The 16160-nt window shown below is 28.3% G+C and overlaps 1 protein-coding gene and 4 non-coding genes across 5 annotated transcripts in view; 3 read left to right on the forward strand and 2 right to left on the reverse strand.

Annotated features, from left to right (window-relative positions):
* LOC142330902 (sperm-tail PG-rich repeat-containing protein 2-like) overlaps positions 1-16160 on the forward strand; it is a 70684-nt gene that overhangs the window by 24650 nt on the left and 29874 nt on the right. The gene's annotated exons all lie outside the window — the stretch shown is intronic.
* Positions 2816-2888, reverse strand: TRNAF-GAA (transfer RNA phenylalanine (anticodon GAA)). The gene has a single exon. It is a non-coding gene; the product is annotated as a tRNA-Phe (tRNA).
* On the forward strand, positions 5161-5233 carry TRNAF-GAA (transfer RNA phenylalanine (anticodon GAA)). Its single transcript has one exon. It is a non-coding gene; the product is annotated as a tRNA-Phe (tRNA).
* TRNAF-GAA (transfer RNA phenylalanine (anticodon GAA)) lies at positions 6487-6559 on the forward strand. Its single transcript has one exon. It is a non-coding gene; the product is annotated as a tRNA-Phe (tRNA).
* TRNAF-GAA (transfer RNA phenylalanine (anticodon GAA)) lies at positions 13797-13869 on the reverse strand. Its single transcript has one exon. It is a non-coding gene; the product is annotated as a tRNA-Phe (tRNA).

The following is a 16160-nucleotide window of genomic DNA, read 5'->3' on the forward strand; positions in this document are numbered from 1 at the left end:
AATTAAAAAGTACAAGAGAAAATTGTTTAAATAAACAATTGGCTACAAATATTCTATAAAAAAAGAGTTTGGCTACAAAAAGAAATGGCTACAAATATTCCTTTTTATTTACCTCATAGTTGAAACTTTTTAGTTCCTCGTATGAAGTAAAGGAAAATACCGAAAAATACCGTGAAAAATATCGATTTCGAGATTTCAACGGAAATATCCATTTTGACCATCGCGGGATCCATTTTGACAAGTTTCGGCGTGACGTCTGTACGTACATACTTATGTGCGTATGTATCTCGCATAACTCAAAAAACGATTAGCCGTACGATTTTGAAATCTTGGATTTAGGACTATTGTAACATCTAATTGTGCACTTTCCCTTTTGACTCCAATCGACTGGACCAAAAAAGCCCAAATTCCTAAACGTTTGGATTTTGGACTTTTTGTCAACTGCAGTAATAAGCCCTCATTGAGAGCTTTTCAACGATACATCATAAGTGGTACTTATTTTCATTAATTCCAGAGTTACAGCCAAATAAAACTTTAATTAATGAAATAATTGACTGTTACAAGGGGAAGGCACATTGGTTCAAATCCGATTTCATCTCCGTTTTTCAATTTATTTTTTAAATTTAAACATATTGATTTATTAATAATTGTTAACCCTTGATTATAAAAAAAATTTACAATAAATAAAAATTCAAAAATAAAAATAAAAATATGAAAAAATATCAGAAGTATTAATGAAATAAAATTTTATGTATTCATTTTTAAAAAAAATGTGTATATGTAATTTAATAGGCGTACAAGGAAGTCATGTGGTGTCCTATCAGATTTTTTTCGTGATACATTAATGATGGTGACACATCGACTGCGTTGGTAGAAAGTCAATCTAACCCAATTATAAAAGTTTAAAACCAATTCATTAAAATTTATTTAAGAAATGATTGGCTGGAATAAAGTGCAATAAACGATTACAAATTAAAAGGAAATTCTGTCTTTTCACCGTGGAGTGTTAGACAATGCGTTGTAGCCAAATCAGCTGTCGTAATTTCCGAGTTAGATATGTTGATTTATTTTTAATAACATTCGTTTAAAAAAAAAAAAATTATATTTAGTTATTATTAATTTTTACATTCTTGCATCATAGCTTATTACAGCAAGTATGATAAACAGTAGAAAACTGGGATGGTTTTTTTTTAATTTCTCGAAATTTCATTACCCAGGGACTCTAAAAAACAACAGAAAACGGGGGTAATATTCATTTGTATGTACATACGTACGTATTATGTGCACTGGTGTGTTTGAAGTTTAATAAATTTTGACTAGATATACTAATTTTGATGAAATTTTGTATAGACTGGTGTATGTAGGGCAATTTGTTGATGGAAATTTGGGGTCAATTTCTCTAAGGAATGGGTCAACTTTCTCAAAATTTTGCAAACAAAACCTCAATTTAATTCTACGTTCTGTACATGCGTGAAAGCTTATCTTATCATTATTCAATAACTTTAATCTAAAATTTCTCATTTTGTCAAGAATCGAATAAAGGTCCTTTTTTATTTATTGCATATTTTTAACCGAATTTTGTTAATGTCTTCATAGGCACAGGGAGTAGTAGTAGTATTGCAAGTGATCAAAAATAAAAAAAATACTTTGAGGGTAATATTCGGGTTGGGGATACAATCAAATAAACAAATATTAATTGATTTTTTTAAACTTTTTTCTTGTATCATTATTTTTCTACTTTATAAGAATAAATAACCAATACCAGGAAAGTATAACAACTTTATTGTCAGTTTTTTTTAAAAATGTAATACTTTATTTTTAGATATACCAAGTGAGTGACAGACCTGATTAGGCAAAGAACGTAGATAAATCTACTATAATCCATTTGACTGAACATTTGAATTACCCAAAATAACTATAAAAGGTGATTGACATTTAAATTTTGATCAAATTTATACAATGAGTAATATTTTTAACCGTATTGACGTAGTGATAGATTTTGAAACAGATCCCTCAAGATTTGGTATATAGATTTAAATTTTTGTATTGACCTTGTTTTATAAAAAACCAAGGTATTTCACTTTATTAACTTTTTAAATAACATATATTACCATATACTTACATTTTTCTATAGATTTTTTTCTTCTAAACATCGACTACTTTTCTATCTACTTTAGCATTATCCAAATATCATTAGCATTATCTTTATCCAAATACAATAATATAACTTCTACTTTTCAAAATTTATTATAATTACTGGAGATAAGAATCTTTAACAAACCTACCGGATTTAAAAAATTCTTATCTATAAAAAAAAAATTATTAATTTTATTGGTTATAACAAATATTAAAAAGTAAATGAAATTTAAAAAAAAATAATTTGTTTAAAATTTATATGTGGTGCTGATTGGTGATCTTGAAATTTTAAGTAAAATTACAATTGCATTTTATCATTTACTTCTCAAAGTTAAAATTTATGTAAAAACATAGATGAAACAAATATTTTTTTTTAGAATTTTGACAGCAAATTTTTTTATATTATTTCTTAGATGAAGAATAACCTCTAAAAGAATGCACATTTTATTATATTTCATACCAGAGCACTTTTATATGGGTTTTTTTGTTATTTTATTCTAAGATATGTTTTAGAAAAAAATTTGAATAATTTAACTAGGATATTTTTGGAACCTTATGTCGGCTATTCCTTATAAGTAATAGATTAAAAAGCTCGTATGTGTATATATATATATATGTGTGTGTGAAATAAAAAATAACAAAGTTGAAGAAAATACCATAAATAGAATAAAAAAATAAGTGCCGAAACCCGGGATCGAACCAGGGACCTTTAGATCTTCAGTCTAACGCTCTCCCAACTGAGCTATTTCGGCTTGATACATTCATTACCTTCCTTAGAATATCTAGGAACTTGACTCATTTATATTTTATTATTTATTCCTATAATTATAGTAAGCTGACGTCCAATTTAAGTTTCTTTTTTTTTATTATAGCTGAAAATTAATTTAATAACTTCTAAATAATGTCAATTTAGGGATTTGAATCCGGAGCTCCTCTTATTCTGATAGTCATTTATATCTAATATATGGATTCTTTTGCGTCAATATCTTCGGTCTTAATGAAGCGATTTGAATCCATTAATCACGCTTGGCTTGTATTTTTGAACACTAAATGGAAATATTAAATACAGCTCTGTATATAACAGGAAAGGGAAGTACATAATATCTATACACGAGTCTTTGATGCAGGTAATACTTTACCTACGAATATAAAGATATTCTTTTTTTTTGAAATTATATTTCTTTTGAGAAATATACTGAACCGGACGTAAAAACTGAAATGAAAAACAGACACTAAACTTGCAATTGCTTTGTTTGCAACTGAGTATTTATACCGATGAAATCAAGTATACATAATATTTTTACAGGTGTTATATTACAGTAGAAAAGTTAAAATATATTAATAACGGACAAAAAAGGAATATTAATTACTATTTTCTTACATTTCTTTTCCCTGAATTCTGAAATAAAAAAAATTCCTAAAAAATTTCTAAATTCATGTGTTTGTTTAATGTGTGCAATCGTTGACTGCCTTACTTTAAATTTTAAAAAATGTTTAACCTTTAATAATTAAATTTTATTCAGACTTTGATGTTTCAAAATTCGTAATTAAATTCACTCTTATTTAACTGAGGTCTTTTTCTTCTGTAGAGAAATAAACGGCAATTATGTTCCCGTTCAAAAGAGAACTATGTTAAATATAAGTAAATCAGGAATTCTGGCAAAGGATCCTAACAGTATGTTTCTTCAGCTGAGCAGATTTAGATTAAAACTAAATGTTTGTGTATTGACCCCGGCTTGCGACTTAGCCCAAAGTATCCTAATAGTAATTATTTTAGCGTGAATTATTATCCTTACAGATTAAATTTTCGGATCCTTCAATAAGTCCAGTAGTGAAAGATAATACTCCCCGGTGATGATCGTGCCTTTTTTCAGGTAGAATAAGTATATCATAACATCACGAGAATTCCAAAGAACCGCTTTTACTGCAGGTGGAACCGTTTTCGCTATCTTTGGGGCACTTTCATTTTATTTCCATAAATTGTTTGAACTGCTGTTGGTTCATCTCGATTCTGCTTATTGGTAGTACTTTTATGTTATGTTATATTTATTTTACATGCTCTTTACATAAACATATTAAGATAATAAATAATAAACAAATTTTAAAATTAATGAATATTTTTATTAAAATATTCCAAAGATTTTTTTTTATCCTTTTAAATATAATTTAAACATTTAATGTTTTTTAGACTATGTTCTTGTCTGTAGAAAGTGAGATTCATGAAATAAATCGGCATAGTTAAAATCTACCCTTACGTTATAATATTTTTTCTACAGCTGTATTAGGACGTTTGAATTACGCGGCTGGAACCTTTATCGTAATACAGGTGTTCAACCGATGAAAAGCCTACTCTATTCTTTAATATATCAGCTGTGTTTTTTCTTTGATTTTAATCCGTTTTAGTCGTTAGCAAGCAGAGGTTAATTTGAAAGTACATCAATACGTAATAAGTTTCTATATTATATTGTTTATCATTTTGTTAACGATGTCGGATTCTGAGGAAGAAATGTCTTTAACAACGATCGATATTAAAGAAAAGCCAGAACTTATGACAAATAACTTGTTGCCACAGAATTGTATTGTTTAATGTATTGTTTAAAGAATTAGAAAAAAATAATTCTGTAACAATGTATTATATCATTGATTTAAATCAATAATCTTAATATTTTATCAGCCGTAGAAAAAATACAGTATGCAACTCTCTATAATGGTCATTAATGCAATCTTCCTAAGTTTACGGCACTAGCCAGGGCTCGTGTCGTAACTTACTTCGCACTCGTGCATCAATGGCTATCTGTCATTATAGGCTCGTTGGATTATATAATATTATAATACATGGGTGTATGATATCTTAAAATTAAAACTTTTCACGCGTTACATAACTTTTTTCTTATCCACCATTAAAAAAAAAGTAGGATAAATTTACTATATTTGTGTATCAGGCTGTTGTTTGATAACGATAAATAACCAGAAAATTAAAGCAAATGAGCTGGTAAAATTCCTAATAATTTATTTATACAGTCAGCCGAAATAGCTCAGTTGGGAGAGCGTTAGACTGAAGATCTAAAGGTCCCTGGTTCGATCCCGGGTTTCGGCAAGTATTTTTTTTGGCAAGGTCTTTTCATAAATGTAATTCTAGAGTGTTTTACTGTATTCTTGAGGGTACGTATTTTTTTTTATAATTTGAAGTAATCATAAATACAAATTTAGAATAATATATATATAACGTAAGTTAATTAGATTATTTATATCATTTAGCTAACACACATCCGCCATAAATTAATAAAAGAAACAAAATTATCGTGTTCCGAAATGAAATATAAAAAATTAGGCAAAGCCTTTGGGAATAATTTTATTATCCCGGCGAATGCAGGTAGAATAGCTATATGAAAGGGGAAAGTATGGTGATCATGTAAAAATGGGTATCGGGTATATTGCAAACCTTTAGGTTTTAGGGTGCAACTAGTTCATCTAGACCACAAAAAAATATATGTACGAGTGTTTGTCTACTGCTTTTGGCCTTATATCTCATGTTTGACCGAACCGACATCGGGAATTATTGAAATTCGATTTTTTTCTGAGGCATTTTTCAGGCAATTTTGTTTTCTCTATTTTTTAAAATAAAAAGAAAAAATCTTTGTTTTTAATTTTTTTTGTATTTTATACATCATAGATAGGACTATTAAAAACTATCTACAATTTTCAAAAATTATAAAGCCTGGTTCTTAAACACAAAAATGTTTTTTGAAAACTTTTACGTTCTTGTTTTAGCCTTTATTGGAGAGATGTTAAATTTATAAAATGCTTTACTTAACCAGTTGTGTTAATCTCAACTTATATATGAATATTTAAAAAAAAAATAATTGTTTAATTTACTCCCAAGCACTAAAAAATATAATATTCTTTTTTGATTTTGTCTTTAACTCTTTTAATTTCTATTATTAAACTTTTTTCGTATTTTTCTTCATTATTTAAAGGGCCACTAAAATAAAAGTAACTTTGGCACCTACATTATATTCTGGACCCAAACTAAGAGCAATTATTTTCATTACTTTTATAAAGTATAAGACTTTTCATTTTTTCAATATATGAGGAGTTTTCTTTTAATTTATTACTATATATATATATTTTTTTTTAAATAAATCACTTCTTTATAAATAAAACTTTTCTTTAAATTTTTCCACAAAGCAAGGAATTCTCTAAAATCAATAATGTTTTTATTCGAAATTTGAGAAATTAAGAGTAGATGTTTAATATTTTGACAATCTTATCTTGACCAGTTATGATTTTTTTCCAATTATTTTTATATAACTGTTCTGTAAAATTCCTTTAACTCTACGTCAATCATCAGCCGAAATAGCTCAGTTGGGAGAGCGTTAGACTGAAGATCTAAAGGTCCCTGGTTCGATCCCGGGTTTCGGCAATCATTTTTTTAAAATTTAAATATATTATTTATTACCTTCGATCGCGTCACCAACTTATTAGTTTTAAAAATTATTTTATTATCACTATTATAATAGCATTCTTGGAAACATGCCCTACAACGTACCCGTGTTAGTAGAATTAATCTATTATTAAAAATGTTAAATATTTTTAATAATTTAATTATAATTTTATGAAATTTTAATTGCTAATGTTACATAATTCTGCTATTCTTTGTTAAAAAAATGAAGTGATTTATAAATTTAATACATTGTATTTTTTTTTTTTTTCTTAAGAAGGCGAGTTTTCGTGTATATAACAAAAAATAAATAAATCTCACATCTAAATAATCTTAATTACTTAAAGGAGATTTTCCAATTTTTACCTAAATTATGTAAAAGACTAATGATGCTGTGAATTTTTTCTACATGAAATAACGAAACAAAATTTTAATAAACATTTTATGTAATCCTGTTAATGCACACTGTAATACAACAGTTTATACATAAACTCTATCAAGATCAAAATGATAAAAATATTCTTGAATTTTTATTATAGGTTTGTTGTTTTCTCAAAACTTTTTCTTTAAATTTTTCCAATTTCGCAATAAATATTAATAACGCGTATTTTTTAACCTAAGTATACGTCATAAATTAATTAAACTTTGGAAAGGTTTGTTATTTTTGCATTAAATTTCTTTTAATAAAAATTTTATTATCTAACTTATTACTTAACCAACAACAAAGAAATAAATTTCCAATTTGTTTCATTCTAAATTTTTTTCGTATAAAGTTATATCATGCAAACGGTTTTTTTACTTTTTTATTAATATATATATATATAATACTCGGGGGTCAGGTCAGCGTAGGTGAATCCCGGAGTCAACTCAGGGTCTTCTTCGGGCAACATTCCAATCTACCGAGAGGACTCCACCCCCCGGATTCCAGCACTTAACGTTATCCTCATATTTGTAAAAATACTGATAAATAATAAATATAATATTTAGGCTTTATAGAAACTTGAAAAAGAAACTAAGTTACAAAAGACAGGATAGTAGGATCGGTCGGTTGGTTCTCGCGTGATGCGATAACGGACAGATAATATTTTTATAAATATATATATATATATATATATATATATATATATATATATATTTCCGAATAACCGTGATCTGTTAGATCGAGAGTGTACCTGATGAATGCAGAAGTTAGCCTTCAACCTACGATTAACAAATACCCCGTCTGAATTTTGAAAATCGGATGATATTGTTTGCAGAGATATTATAAGAGCACCCCATTACACCTTCAAAAACAGCGCCCCAGGGGCACCCCGTTTCTTACTAGTTGATGTAGATGATTGGTCCAGCCTTCCATGAGGTGCTCGCATACCTCACCACTCTAGCCTCACACACAGTGCCTTCGGGAAATCCATTGTTGATATTGATTTGTCGTTAGAAATATATATAGTCGAGATTTTTTGAGATGAAATTTATCTAAAAACGTTGTCAGTTATGGCAAGAAGCATGAATATAACGTTGATTGCGATTGATGGAGTAGATTTTTGTTTATCCTGAACAAACAAAGAGCCTCTTCCTCTTAATATAATAGTGTATATATACAACACACATACAAAGATATGTATGTAGAAAAATTCCCAAATAACGTAAAAACTTTCAGAATAGATCTACTAGTGAAAATAAAGAAGAAAGTAAATAGCATGTTAAATATATAATATATATGTATATATTGTATATATATTAAATATAGGTTCGGAAAGCTTCGTTTGCGAATGTCAGCTAGTAAAAGATTCCGCCCTGATTTCTCTGCGCGTTAAGGAGTAAATTTAGTGGTTTTATATGAAATATGATCTAAAATTTGAAAAAGAATAGATTCCAGAACTGTGCGTTTAGTAGTTTTCGAGAAATCTTTGATAAAAGACAAAAATTGGAATCGAAAATTATACTATTTTATATTTGGTATAAAATAGCTTTGTAAAATAATAGCTAATATGTACATACAAATTTTAAACGGTAATTTTAAACGGTAATTCATATGATAACCTTATGATATACAAATCACTTTAATAAAACTGTCACTTCGTTAAAATTATTTCTTTGATAATTCAACAATTGTTAAAAATCACTTATTCGTTATCAGCACGATAGAAAAGAGAATATGTAAATAAAAATGTATGTTTATGTAAATGATTGTAATCAATTTACATCGTTTGACGAAATTATTCTGTGTGGGAAACGACACATCTTGGATCAATCTGAAAGTCCCTGGTTCGATTCCTGCTTATATCTATCATATACATATTTTTAATTTAATTATTTATACATTCTATTTATTGTATTATTTTTAAATTCCCTCTGTTATACGTGAAGGAAATTAAATTTAAATTCTACAAAATATTTTGTACGTAGGTTGTTATAAATTTTATCCTATTTAATTACATCGGTTTAAATAGTTTTATATATATATATATATATATATATATATATATATATATATAAAAGTTTTTTCATGTTGTAAAATATAAAAGCTCACCGTACAGAGCTGATATGAAATTTAAAAAAAAATCCTTCCTAAAATACGTATCTGCTTTTAATCTGACAGGATTTTATTTTCATTCCCAGTAAAGCTTAGTATTTTTCTCACGATACAAATTTGATATATCATACTCCCACTCAGAAGCTTTTCGCTGATATTTTTTAAATTAATAAAATTTTGTTAGTTCTCTTAAAAAAACTTTCGGTCTAACCTACATTAATTAATGTAGGCCCATAACCTCAAAATTGTACTCCAGGATAGTTTTTAAAATTCTAATTAGAAAAACGTTTTTTGCTGTAAATGATATTTTAATTGATAAAATAGCAACTTATTTATAGTTTCAGATTTTAAATTTCTTCAGATTTATACGAAGTGATACCGTATAGAGAAAGTTACATTTTTGATTATGCAAAAAGTTTTCACTAATTGATTAATCGATTTGACTTACATTTCTTTTTTACATCAAATAAATCACAAACATGTTATGTAAATACCAATTTTTTTATTGAATTAAAAAAATTATGTTCTTTAAATTTTAAAGTACAGTTTCAATACTGTTGGTAACAATGATTCAAAAATAGCATGTAAGCATCAAATTTGTAAGAGGAAGAGTGAATTTTTAATCTGTGGATTTGTTCGGCTGGATTGAATTTCACTCTCAAAAAGAGGTTTAACCAATAAGGGACGGTTTTTACGATTTACTTCGACATATACTAATATATTTGGGCTACTAGAAGTCTTGATGAATAGATTTCTTGGCAGAAACTAGCGAATTATTTTACATGCTGTTTTATGCTTTATGAGTTTATGCAATTAAAATTCACTGTTCAATGTTTTCTGTACAATTGATGTTTACAATGATTTCGTGCGGGTGTGGCGATACCAGCGGCGATGGTCAGCACTAACTAACTAAACTGATGAAATTTCACTGCTTACATAGAAAAATTTCCTTTGTACAGTCGGCAGAGCGATATAGCCACGAGGCCTAACTCACTAGGTATCAAGTCAACCGTGCGATCGAGTTCGAATACCACCCAGACCGAGTTATTTTTACAATTTAAATACTATTCGTATATGTAATTCTACCATTCACCTGTGACGTCACAACATAGCATCCAACAGCTGTATGCCAGTGCTACCGATCTTTGAAATATTAAGTAAATTAAATTAAATAAACGATTAATATTTAGAGTGTAAAGAATAATTTGGTCGGCAACCATGTAGAATTTCAAATTTCCCGGTCGAAGAGGACGAGCGAAAAGGAAATTTCCTAAAGAGGAAAAAGGGAAATTCTAATATGGCGGACTGCGACACCTACTACTCCTTGTGGTGACAGAGCGGGTAGTACGCCGACTTAGCTACTAGTTTAGAGGATTTTTTAGGGTGGGAGTGCGATTTTGAAAACTTTTTTTGCAAATATTGGTATTTTTTAATCGTTAACAAATGTGCCTAATAAAAATATGACTTTAGTTAGGGGAAATCTTGAGGTACTGAGGGTGATCTTGTTCTACAGCCTCGCTCCCTTGACCTTTTAAGTTGAATATTTAATGGATTTATGGTATTTAATTTTCGCAGTTGAAAATTTTCAGCTGCCCTATATATAGAAATAATCTGACCGGGTTTGGTCAAAATCAATCCAGGAGTACTGGAGATATAAGGAAATTTAGATGCCAACACCGAACACCCACATCGCGCACATTAAACATACGAACATAAAAATCTGGAAAATTTCCATCCAGTTTTTTTGGTCCCTTAAGTGTCAAAACGTAAAGATACGGTGAAAACCGCATATGCCCAAATTGGACCGATTACAATACAGCACTTTCTCTTCTAGAGCTATAGCTATGCTATGGCAAAATCTACGACAGGAAAGTAAAAAGCTGAAATTTGTTTTGGTATATCATTAATTAAAATTGAAAAAATTGATATCGAGATATCAAGTAATTAATATAATATTTTATTGTAATAAATCCTTCCTGACCACACCATATGACATAATTGTACATGCAAGCGCTGTTTGCATTTTAGAAATAATTATTATGAGTTTTCATATTACCTGTGCATTTCGAAAAACTAAAACAAAAAGCGTTTTTTCTTCAGTGGCTTTATTTATTTTTTCCCTTTATTTTGATTTTACATTTGTAGAAGAAGCACGTAATGCTAAAACGAAACTTGAACCGAATATTAGAATTATAACTAAACATAAATTATATGCTTTAAATTATTACATATTTTCCTTTAAATATTTATCCCTGTAGCCGGGTTCCCTCCGGATGATAAAATTGGTTTTTGGTATGCAGTATACATGGTCAGGATACACTGCACAAAAAAAGTTTAATAGAATAGAAAATTAAATCTTTTGGTAAATCCTTTTTTTTATTTACACGTTCAGGATGTGTTTTATAAAACTTTTAAGCAAATAGCATATATAAAGTTTTCGTAGTAACTTAATTTCAAATTGGGGTTTCTTCTATATTGGAAGGACAGTTATTTTTGATGCACTAGTCATGCATCAAAAATCTTAACTAGAATTCTATACAGAAGAATTGAGAGGAGAGTGGAACAAGTGTTAGAAGACCAATTTTGTTTCAGAAAAAGTATAGGGACAACGGAAGCAATTTTAGGCCTCAGATTAATAGTAGAAGGAAGATTAAAGAAAAACAAACCAACATACTTGGCGTTTATAGACCTAGAAAAAGCATTCGATAACGTAGACTGGAATAAAATGTTCAGCATTTTAAAAAAATTAGGGTTCAAATACAGAGATAGAAGAACAATTGCTAACATGTACAGCAACCAAACAGCAACAGTAATAATTGAAGAACATAAGAAAGAAGCCGTAATAAGAAAGGGAGTCCGACAATGATGTTCCCTATCTCCGTTACTTTTTAATCTTTACATGGAACTAGCAGTTAATGATGTTAAAGAACAATTTAGATTCGGAGTAACAGTACAAGGTGAAAAGATAAAGATGCTACGATTTGCTGATGATATAGTAACTCTAGCCGAGAGTAAAAAGGATTTAGAAGAAACAATGAACGGCATAGATGAAGTCCTACGCAAGAACTATCGCTTGAAAATAAACAAGAACAAAACAAAAGTAATGAAATGTAGTAGAAATAACAAAGATGGGCCGCTGAATGTGAAAATAGGAGGAGGAAAGATTATGGAGGTAGAAGAATTTTGTTATTTGGGAAGTAGAATTACTAAAGATGGACGAAGCAGGAGCGATATAAAATGCCGAATAGCACAAGCTAAACGAGCCTTCAGTAAGAAATATAATTTGTTTACATCAAAAATTTATTTAAATGTCAGGAAAAGATTTTTGAAAGTATGTTTGGAGCGTCGCTTTATATGGAAGTAAAACTTGGACGATCGGAGTATCTGAGAAGAAAAGATTAGAAGCTTTTGAAATGCGGTGCTATAGGAGAATGTTAAAAACCAGACGGGTGGATAAAGTGACAAATGAAGATGTATTGCGGCAAATAGATGAAGAAAGAAGCATTTGGAAAAATATAGTTAAAAGAAGAGACAGACTTATAGGCCAAATACTAAAGCATCCTGGAATAGTCGCTTTAATATTGGAAGGACAGGTAGAAGGAAAAAATTGTGTAGGCAGACCGCGTTTGGAATATGTAAAACAAATTGTTAGGGAAGTAGGATGTAGAGGGTATACTGAAATGAAACGACTTGCACTAGATAGGGAATCTTGGAGACCTGCATCAAACCAGTCAAATGACTGAAGACAAAAAAAAAGTTATTTTTATGATAAAAATAAAAAACCTGTATTTATTATTGATTAATGAATTTCTGGGAGGGACAAGAATTAAAACAAACATTAAATAATGACCGAAGTCAATTCTATTTTTTTATTGTTTCCGGTTAGGTAATTATTAAGGCATTGTATTCAGAAAAACACTGACTGGTTTTGATATTTCCTAAAAAATCACCTTAGGAGTTAATATAAAATGAAGGTAAAAGATGTTTATAGTTTTTAAAAGTGGAATCAAAGACAAAATTTAAATAAAATTATAATCTATCGGTGAAGAAATTGACAGTCCTTGAAAGTGTTCTGCATACAATTTTAAAAATGAAAATTTTATTTTTTTCCATAAATAAACAAATCTGTAATATTTTAAACTTTATCATAATCACGAATGATACAATTATTTAAATAATGCTGAACAAGCACTGTGAAATTCATTTCAAATGAAAATCATTTATTTCATTAAAGTCATTTATTTGATTTGTTAAAATGAAAAAAAAAAATTTAAAAAAATATTATATTTTTCCTAGCCAACTGTTTTTTAACATAGTTTCCTTTTAATTTTTAACGTAAAATCAATTATTTTCGGTATTTAATTTTACATTATTACATTATCTGAATGCATTTATTAAATTTAATAATTCAGTAGCAAGATGAATGTAATTCTCAACTGGTGTACAATATTTAACGATTTTAATTAATATTAATTTGTCATTGAAATTAATCTAAAGCTAATTAAAATGTATTGTCAGTTACACTACGCTGATAACCACAAATGGAGGAAATTACGTATTCATATTTCTTAGCTTTTTTCACATTTTATCTTTAATTACAACTTTAATAAATTGTTGATTTTTATTTTAATGAAAAATATTTAATAAAAAATCGTTGTGTTACGAGAAATCATTAAAAAAAAATTGTGCCGAAACCCGGGATCGAACCAGGGACCTTTAGATCTTCAGTCTAACGCTCTCCCAACTGAGCTATTTCGGCGAACATGCGGACAACCTTGAATTGTAGTTTCAGTAAAAGAGTAAAATTACATATGCTGTAGGCCTAGATTTTTTGGATTCATAAACATTACCGTAATAGAGTAAAAGATTCTTTGTTTCTGCTATACAAAATATTTTTTTTTTTATTATTAAAAAATAATAAATTTAAAAAAAAATTTTAAATTCGAAATTTTTCTTTTTTTTTTAAATTATTAAAAAAATAAGTTGACAATGAAGTTGTGCTTTCCTATCATTGGTTATTTATTCTTACATAGTAAAAAAATTACGATATACGAAAAAAGATTTTTTCTGCTCCCGAACCACCAAAATCAATTCCTAAAATATTTTGATTTGTCTAGGTTTACTATGTTGAATGAAGAAATTTAAAAACATTCCACTGAAAAATGTACAACCAATAAAAAGTTATTTAAGATTTCTTTTTTAGGGGTGGGTGAGAATGATGAAATTTTATTAGATGTTTTTAACATCGGTTAAAAATATTATGGTAGTGGCATTCCTTACCCCAATATTGCCTCAAAGTTTTGTTTGGGTCGTTTGCACTACTAGTATGTGTAGGAAGTCGTAATAAAAATTCATTTAAAACGCATGAATAAATAAAAAGATAATTTTTTCGATAAGATAAGCTTATGTGCATGTACTACACTTAATATAAAGTGGAATTATGTAAGATAAGCATGTACGCATGTACTGAATTGGGGTTATATTTGCAAAATTTTGAGAAAATTGACCCTAATTTTTGAGAAAATTGTTTGACTCGGTCAAAAGTTGTTAGCTTCAAACACGTCAACACACGTACGAACATTACCTCTTCCCACCTTTTTTTTTTGAGTTTCTGGATCATAAAACGTCGAAAAATGCAAAAAAAAAAACATACCCCATTTTTTGACTGATTACTATCAGTAATTCTTACTGTCAGTAATTCTTTCAGTAGTTCACTATCAGTATAACTCTAGAGCGATTTTGCTAGAAAAGTTAAAGGAAAAATAAAAAAATTACACTATTATCGTTATTTAGCAGTTAGTATAAAATTAAATATCAATGAAACTTTTTATTGTTCTTTTGGTAAACAGATACATTGTTTTCTTACGAAGCCTATACTTTGCTTTTAAGACTAGAAAGCAAATTAAAAATATTGCAAAATTTTACACAACAAATTGCGAACAAAACTTTATTTATTAATTAATGTTAATATTGTTCAAAAATATGTTAAAGAAATTTTTTTTAATAAGGTAGATGAGTTAGATAATATGATAAATGAAGACGTATAAAACAATTGTCGGGAATTAAAACCAAGATCACCCAGTCTAGAAGCCAATTATTATTTTAATCGACTAAAAATTGTCTAATAATGGTCTGATAAATTTATTAATTTTGTCATTTAGTCAAATTGAATTACACTTTCTATACGGTAATTATATAGTTTTCCTTCTTTGGATTAGGCGTATAATTTTCATTTTACTGTATAATATCATTCTAATTAAAATAAATAAGATTAAACGAAGAACGCGTTAAATAACATATAGGAAACGTGCACTTTAATAACAGTTTCTAAAATGAAAATTATTTCATAGTAATTTTCTTGAGTACGTATTTTGCACAGGTTTTTTTTTCATAACGCCTTTTATATTCTATTGATTCTATATTGAGCAGCCCAATAAAGATTACGTATCGTGTACGATAATGTTTCCTGCCCTTGTACTTAAAAATTGATGTATTTAAAAATACATCAGTAGAGTTGATAAATCTATGGATTGTTTCCGTAAAAGAGATTTTTTATTTGTATTTTAAATAAACTGCTTGGAAAAGTTTTTAAACGGTTTGAGAATTTTCATAATAAGGTCCTTTCTACTAAGCCAAAGAATATATTGAGTTATGCAAAATCAGTTGCGTTATTTGATTTACTAAAAGTGAATATTGTTATTTTTTCTACGGTTGTATTAAACGTTTGAGTTACGTGGCTGGAATCTGAATCATAACAAGGGTCATTATGAAAAAGATGATCAACCGATTAAACACCTTATCATTTGAACAACTGACAAATCATAAGCGGCTGTTATTTAATGCATCAACTGTTTAGGTAGATTACATAAGAAAGCTACTTAATGGTACCATGATTCGACTTCCGGAAAATTTCGACATAACTTCGCTTTTCACATCCCCAGACCCCAAAACCGTCAGCTCAGAAGTCTATATATATATATATATATATATTATATATTTTACTTTCTTGTGGACTCGATAACTGCCGTAATTTAGCGGAAAATTGTTCCT

Source organism: Lycorma delicatula, chromosome 10 (genome assembly GCF_047948215.1).
Source record: "Lycorma delicatula isolate Av1 chromosome 10, ASM4794821v1, whole genome shotgun sequence".
Taxonomy (NCBI): Eukaryota; Metazoa; Arthropoda; class Insecta; order Hemiptera; family Fulgoridae; genus Lycorma; species Lycorma delicatula.